We start from the raw sequence: 8957 nt of genomic DNA, 5'->3' as shown, positions 1-8957 counted from the left end.
TTTGATTCCAAGTTTAAGGACTTCAAAGGAAAATTTCAAACTCATTGGCTTGGACCATATGAGATTGATGAAGTCTTTAACAATGGAGCAGTTCGAGTAAAGACTATTGATGAGCTTCAGACTCCTCTCATTGTGAATGGCCACCGATTGAAAGTCTACCACAAGCCACTCTCAAAGGAGGAATTTGTTAAAATGTTCCAAGAAGATTCTGCAATGAGGCTGGTGGAGAAGAATTCTTCTCCTCCATCAGCCTAGTCTTTGTTTCTTTCAGTTGAAAAAAAAAAAAAAAAAAAAAAAAAGAAAAAAAAAAGGTCTCTTGTATAAGCCTGAAAACCAATCTTGGATTGGCGGTCTTATGCAGAAAATATAAGGTGAAAATCAGGACCACCTGACACTTTATATTTTCCAAATAAAAAAAAATCTCTCTCTCTTTCCATCTCATTCGCCATTTCATTCCACTTCATCTCCATTCCATTTTTATTTTCATCTCATCTCATTTTCATCTTCATTTCCATTTCCACTTCATTTCATTCATCTCACTCCATTTCATCAATAAAAGTCCCTCTCAGGACTATTTCATTTAGTAAGTCTTCTCTAACTACTTTTTGTATAGACAGAAGGGTGTTGTTTCAGTTTCTGCAGCTGAGAACTGTTTCCGCAGCTCACACCAGTTTCCGCAGCTCGCACCAGATTCTGCAGCCAGCACACTCTGTCTCTACAGCAGCAGTACTCTGTTTTCAAAAATCACAGTCAGAGGGCAACAAGGATGGAAGGCACCTGCAGGATCAAAAGGCAATCATGGATCAACAACCTTAATCAACAAATGGTAAACCCATAAAGGTATGATCAAATTTTTTTTCCAAACAACCATTTAAATGTCATGTTGTGCATAATTATTAATCATGGATAGAGCCACTAAATGCAATGATTAGGCAAAGATCATCCCATTTCTTCGCCATGATAATCCTTCATCCACCTCATATCCTCATAACGGTCTCATAATCACCCTTAGTTTAAACTCAATTCGAGACTGCACTTTCATTAATTAGCCGTACGAGGAAGAAGAGACCTATCGTACTACGTCTCTTCTCCACCACGATCTCCGCAGCCAAAACTGAAACGTGTATGAAAGCCGTCCGACTCCAAGGGATTTGGCCGTTATTTCATTCCCTTATCACTCCATTTCCGCACGCATTTGAACTCATTCTCGTGCTTGTCTTCCACTTCTTCACACTTACACCATTTCCACTCTCGTTTTTGCTGTAAACCCCGCAGCTCTGTTTTAAACTCCACGGCTTCGTTTCAAACCCCGCAGCTCTGTTTCAAGCTCCACAGTTCTGTTTCAAACCCGTATTACCTTGCATAACACTGCAGCTATAACACTTACAGCCGTAGTCCATCCATCTTTCCCGTGAGCATCCTCCTTGAGTATCCATACACAGTCAAAGCTTCAGCCAAAGTTGAGATGGGGAAACTTCTTCGAGCTGAACCTGAAGGTTCAAAGTATCTAGAAGGATACCCACAGACAAAAGAAGCGTTAAAGAAGGCAAAATGGTTGAAGTTCATTCAAAAATTCAAAGGATATGATAAGGAGGTAACAAAAACATTTGCTCGTTCATTCAATGGACATACTGTGGAAGTAGGAGATCTGAAATTCACAGTCACAGAAAACTCCATAGCAACAACAACTAATCTACCTATGGTGGGAGACCGATGGTTCAAGAACAGAGGGGTTGAAGATCAGGAATGGAAAAATATGCTTAAGAATCCAGGTATGGACACTTCAATATTCACCAAAGGGATTCCTGTACATGTTATTAAAGAAGAATGGACTGCATTGTTGTTATTAGTTCAAAAGTTTATAACATGTGAAGGCCGCTTTGGCACTATGTATATGTACCATGCTAGAATTATGATGAACTTCATGGAGGGCCATGCCATCAATTTACCCTATTTTCTGATAAGAAGCCTAACAAAAATGAGTTCTACTGTCCAAAAGAATATAGGCAATATTGAACCTCACTTGTATCATCATGGCCTCATTAGAATTCTTATAGAGGACCAATTGAAAAATAACAATGATACATGGGAAAAGTTTTTAGTCAGGAATCATTTTCAAGAGGTAACTGAAGCTTCCGCTAGCAGCTCTCCTAGAGTCCCAAAAAGAAGTAGGAGAATGAAAAGGGATGTTGCAGCCCAAGATCCTCCTATTATAGAAACTCAGAAGACTATTCAAAAAGAAGAAGTGGAGAGAGATAAAACCAAGAAAAAGAAAAAGGATAAAGGGAAAACAGTTGTCCAAGAATCATATTCATCCCCTGAACCTTCAATAGAAGAGGACTATCAAACCTTGGCTGATAGACTAGTACAACTCCAAGCTACTGCCCTCTCAAAGAAGAAACAAAAAGAAAAACAAAGCAGTCAGCAAAAGAGTACTAGTGTACAAGTGAGAAGAAGCAGTAGACTTATAGAAAAGAAGAGTGTGACTAAAGAAAAACAGTCACATTTCATTGATTTGGGCACACCTGAAAAGACTCCAATCCAGCTAGATATTGAGCCAAGTCCTCCACGAGAGGAAAGTCCCTTCCAGCAAGAAAGAGAAAACAGTCCTCAAGAATTTGAGTTTAGGCCAAGACAAACACCTGACATTGACCCTGACCAGCAGGAGGCATACAACTATTTGGAGACCTTGGAGCAATCTGTTGCAGGTCCAAGCACTATATTGCCTCTTGAGGAACAAGTCCAATCTCTAAAACAAGAGGTGTTTGAGCTAGAAGTCCTGAACCGGCATATTAAACAGGAAAACGAAGCATTGAAAGAACAAAGCAAGGTGGACAAGATTGTCCATGACAACACCATGCTTCACCTAGGGCTTTGGCAGAAGAAGAACAGAAAATTGAAGAGAAAATGCAAGAAACTGAGCAGGGCCTTAATCAATTTGAAATTCAAGTGTTTAGTCAGAAAACCAAGGACAATTTTGGCAACAAGGAGAAAGAGAAGAAGGCTGGATGTTTTGGCAGAAGCATCTGAGCACATGGACTGAAAAACACTGACAAAGTTTTGGTTGCATGAGGACATGCAACATCCTCACAGTGGGGGTATGTTGAGCCTCAGACCTGCACTTCTTTTCACATCCTCTCAGCCTCCTTTTCCATTCATTTCCTTCCTTTATCACTCATTTCCTCCATCAATTTGCTTAAATCATTGTATTATAGGACTTTTACATGGTTTATTAATTATGCTAATGACTGTGTTGTTGGATTAGAATTTTGGTTCAAAACCTGCACTTTCCGCAGCTGATCCCAGTTTCCGCAGTTGATCCCAGTTTCCGCAGCTGTTTTCTTAAACGGCATGATCCAGGTGTCCTCCGGTCAGAAGAGCCACATGGGCAAGTGTGTGGAACCAAGGATATGGTGTGTGTCCTTCCAGCTCAACCATAACAGTCGTAAACACCCATGGTCAACGAGGGGGCAACTTCGGTCAACAAAGGTCATTGGCGGCAGCACGGCTCTGCGTGTTCGGTTTTAAAGCACGTGAAGCACAGTTGGCCTCTTCCTCAGCCACACAGATGATGGGGAACACGAATCCAACAGAAGATTTAATTCCCACCTCGATCGTTGCCTAAATCCGTGGACTGTGCTAGATTACGTGTTTTTCACACAGCTGTTAGAATAGCGTAGTTTGTGATTAAGTTAGTTTGGTTTTTCTGTTATAAATAAAGCGTCTCTGAACGCTGATTAGCTAGCTGCTGATATGTAATTTTGAACCCCACTGTACTTTCCATTTTGCTACGTAATATATGAGAAGACTGTTCTTCATTTGAGCGTGTAATTGATCTTTGAGCTAGCTGGAGTAGGCAGAGGGCCCCTGTTTACTTAAGGCCTGTACAGTGCTTTTCATTTCATGCATTTCTTCTTATCATTTTATGTATAATAGTTGTACAGAATGTTTTTGATTGATATGCTTTGATCATGTACAATAGCTGTATATAACTTTGAATTCTGCTCATTTATATTTCTGCACTTTTCCAAGACTGATCAGTGTGTTTTTGCAGATTTCTTAGGTGTCCGGGACAGTTTTCTTTTTACTCTTTTTACAGCCAGTGGCACTTGTGATCGTCTTATCTAAACTGCTGATCTTTGTTTTTAATTTCCATTAGCATCACTGCTTTAGTTTGCACTTTATTTTCTGCTCATAGCTTATCAAGTTGTTTATCTTTTAATGGCTCTTTTTATCATAATCAACTAACTTTTCAAGGAGCCAGAACATCACTTAAAGTGCAGCTTGGTTATTTTGTTTAAGACTCACATTGCTAACTTGCTCATAACTCTTTCTTATATGATCAATCCAGCTAAAGGCAGAAAGGTTAAGGGAAAATTAAGTAGTGTGATTTGTCACTTAGATTGTACATTGCTTGAGATTTCATTGAAGAGTTAAAGTAGTTGTTTTTGTTTTTGAGTTAATGTAGATGTCATTTTCAATCTCATTTTTATCAGCAGTATAGGTACTGGGCCAATGCCATTGGTCTTTTATTTGATGCCTTCATTTTTCCTTTAAAAGTTAATTTCATTTCAGTTGTTGTTCAAAGCTTTCTTGTAGATTACTTTTAAGTTTTAAGAAATCATCTAGAACTCATCACAATTACACACACCTCACTCACTTTACTTCATTTCCATCACATCACTGTAGGAGAAATAGATTTGAAAACAAACTTTAAAAGTTAAAAACGACAAAAACTTAAGAAATAGTTGCCTAAGTACATACGGTACACATCACTTCATTAGCTTACGAGCCCCGGGTTGACATTTAAAAGTTGCAATTTAGACAACACTAAATTGACCAAACAGATGGTAGGGATTTTAATTCCACTAAATATTTGAGACAATTATAATAGTATACATATATCAAAAATTTACATTTATTCCCAAAGTAGGTATATCATTTCATGATTTCTAATTAAATTATTTTTTCAAAATAAGATTAATTTATCAATAATTACTATGGTTATGGTAGATATTTTGGCTCCAAAAAATATTCTAGAATATTCATAGTAATATACTCAAATCAGAAGTTTAGATTTATGTCCAAAATAGCTATGTCATTTTCTCTCTTTTAATTAAATTGATTAACTAATATGAAATGGCCATGGTATTGGTCCATGCTATTGTAACGAAGCCAAGGCAAATATTCCTGTACGTTCGAACAAAAATATGAATACGTTCGAACAAGAATATGAATAATTGGAATATGAATAGCGATGACATCAAGGAAAATGGTTGCCCATACAACATGAAATACTTCTGCTTCTTATACTGACATCTCGTGGCGTTGGGCAATGATGAGACTAAAAGACAGAATGGCGTGGTTCGTGCTTCATGCGTGTGAAGGTGTGAATGGCGAACTGAATGACATTTTTGTTTGTTTCCGTAACTCATAACCGTGACACAAAACCACCATCATCGTTGACGTCATGGAGGTCATCCTACGCACACAAGCACCGTGAGGGATACAAAACGGAGGTAGTTATCTATTTCATTTATATTAAGTGATTGTTTTTTTATCGTAACAAAATTGCAATGAGTTTTAATCGTAAACCAATCAATCTAGAAGTCAACCCTCATAAAGATGAGTTGAACCTAACTTATGTTTGAGTGTGTTTTTTTTTCTTTCCCTAGTTTTGATTGTAGTTTTTTTAGTTTTTTTTTTTTTTCTTCTTTGTTTTATTTCAATATTTCTATTTTTATGAAACTCCCTACATTGTAAGATGACTTCAAAGTATAATTTTTTATCTATTTAGTTAGTTTTTTCGTATTTTGTATTATTTTTATATTTATAAACAAATTCCAAATTATGCACTTTTTAAATTTAAAGAAAATGATGATTTTTATTTAATGGCAGCTATTGTTATCCACCTCTTTGGTTTGAAGCTCATTTGATTTAGGTTTTATGTTAACATATATATCTCATATCATATTTAATATGTGATATTTTCTTAATTTAAAATGAATAATGGAATTTTTTTTTGAGTTTATGATATTATTTATTTCATTTCATGTATTTCAAAATCATTTAATTATGCAAAGTGACTTTCTAATATTTTTTGTGTTGATTCATCTTAACCATAAGTCAATGATAGTCCCAACAAAATCAAATATCTTGAAGTACGTGCCTTTATTAAAGGCCAAAACCTAAAAAAAAGTCGTAGATTTCGTATTACAATGAATTTATGCTAGTTTCTTATGTATATGTGTCGATATACCATGTATTAAATTCATGGTTAGCATGGCAGTAATTACACATGGGCAACAAACAAATAAAATGTTTTAACCATAATACCTTATGTTATTTTACATAAGTGATATATATATATATATATATATATATAAACTATAATAATTTACAATATTTATGTTTAGTATATTTATTATTTTATTTTATCTTTATTTTTTTCCAAAAAAATATTTGAACAATTTAAAGTGTATGATAGGTAAAGTTTTTTTATGGTCATCATGTCTTGAAGTCTATTAGTGTATACCATCCATTTAATTTACATAGCTTACTCCATATTGAAATATTTTGTTTATGCTCCACATTTTGCACATTTTCTTTCACTAAGTTATCTTTAAATATGCCTTCCTTATATTGAGAAGTCTCACTCTATACATATTTGATGTTACTCTAGTTAATATGGAGCATTTTACTTAATGTTTATATTGAAATATTTTATTTATATCCCATATTGAAATATTTAAAAAAAAGATATTTCCTATTCCATATTAAAAATTTATTCTTTCTTTGGCTAGATAAAATAAGTATCCACCTTAGCTACCACCCCATGATCTCTACCTTTAATTGATTTCTCATTAACGAATTGCAATAAAGTCTCTCAGAAAAATAGTTGTGCGCCACACTTAAGAACACTAGAACTCCAAATCCTTGAAAGTGGCTTGATAGGTAATTCATGGGGAGCTAGCATTCCATACATTCTATGACATTCCATGATTAGTGTTCTCTCACATTGGTTTTTTGGTGAAACGGTTATTTCAAGAACAAGGATGTTTTGTATCTCATCTTTCGAAGTGGATCTTACCTCATGAGAGGCCAAAGGTTATATATGGATTGATGTAGCCCATATGTTAATGTTGAAAGTGATGCCCAATCTATAGTCCATGTTTGAGAAAAGTTCCATTTTTTCCCTGCACTATTAGAATGCACTATTAGAATGCTACTACTTTCATAAGTATTCACAATGCACTTTGGAAATACGAATGTGGAACCAAGCAACTACAGGCTCTTGTGGAGTGCAAGAATATGCTTGGAATATATCTGCATAAGGGATATGTTATCCAAGGAAGCTTTGTTATTAAATTTTGGGTTAGTTTCCATCTTAGATGAGTCTAATGGTAATTTCTTATTTTATCCTTTAATCTGATTTATCCTATTCAAATAAGATTTATTTAATAAGATTTACTTAAATTTCAATATATGTTTAAGGTCTAAGATATATCTACCACATATCAATTGTGTTAGTAGCCAAGGGATTATATTTTTTGATTTCTTATGAATTATCCCAAGCAATATTTTTTCTTTTAGAAAAAAATAAGATGTGAAGTGGTATACTTCTCATAAATTTCAATTAGTGACTCCGAAAATTCAACTACATAAAAAAATATGTAATATTATTTTTTTATTTATGTGACTCTATTTATTATGATATATATATATATATATATATGTGTAAATATTCACTTAAAAAAAGTATAATTTACAATTAAAATAATTAACTATAAAAAATAAAATATGTTATAAATTTCAATTAGTGACTCCGAAAATTCAACTACATAAAAAAATATGTAACATTATTTTTTTATTTATGTGACTCTATTTATTATATATACTATATATAATGTGAGTAAATGTTCACTTAAAAAAAAGTGTGTAATTTACAATTAAAATAATTAACTATAAAAAATAAAATACATTAATTTCATAATACTCGAATCAAATAATTACTTTTATTTGTTTTTGTGAATGACCAAAAAAATAATAATAATAAATACTAACCTATACTTGCTTTTGTTCGTTTATGTGAATGACAAAGAGAGGCACGAGACACGAAACCACATGATCTACTTTTAATAAAAGGTTGTACTTCATGATATTCCTTTAGGTAAAGATGAGATTAAAGAACGGTATGGCGTGAAGGAATGAATGGCGGCCTGAATCAAAATTTTGTTTGTTTCTGTGATTGAGAAACGGAAACCACCATCGTCGTTGACGCACGAAGGTTATCCTACCCACATAAGCATGTGTGTCCACGGCATATTGATAAAGATTAGAATAACGCCTGCCATTTGAATGGATTATTAATATAATTACTAGAGGTGACATTATTTCATTACCTCTATTATTTCATTTAAGGCAGCCAGTACGACGAGGATCAGGTCAATTGGGTTATGTTTACCTCTAATGTTACTGCTCCACGGGTTAGGCGCCCAGAATAGTAACGAGCTCCTCTACCTAATGCTTCTAATATCTTTGTTTAAATAAAGCGCGAAGGACTCTCTCATATCTGTAGCGATAATGCTTGCTGGTTTGATAATGTGTTCGTATCTACCTCTTTTTCAGGAATTTAATATTATAATTTGATATACTTTGATAGTAGTTCAATAATGTGTGTGATTATTGCATATTTTTAATATAAATTTGGTTTTTTAGTTGAATAGAAGTTATTTTTTCAACTGTGACTATGTTTTATAGAATGTTGTAAAATTAAAATGAATAAATTTATTTTAATTAAAGATTTATTAAGTTGGAGGGATCAAATTTTTGAGATATTATTTTTTTTTTTAAAGCTAAAAAGAGATTTGATATCTTGGGAAATTAAGATGAATGTAAATTAATAGTAATTTAAATTTAAATTATAATTTAGATTGTTTATATAATATTTTTTTTTT

This window comes from Pinus tabuliformis, chromosome 6, assembly GCF_031772625.1.
Source record: "Pinus tabuliformis cultivar Carrire ecotype Pingquan chromosome 6, CPIR1, whole genome shotgun sequence".
Classification (NCBI taxonomy): domain Eukaryota; kingdom Viridiplantae; phylum Streptophyta; class Pinopsida; order Pinales; family Pinaceae; genus Pinus; species Pinus tabuliformis.
The sequence above is the reverse complement of the archived record's forward strand: the minus strand, read 5'-3'. Positions refer to the sequence as shown.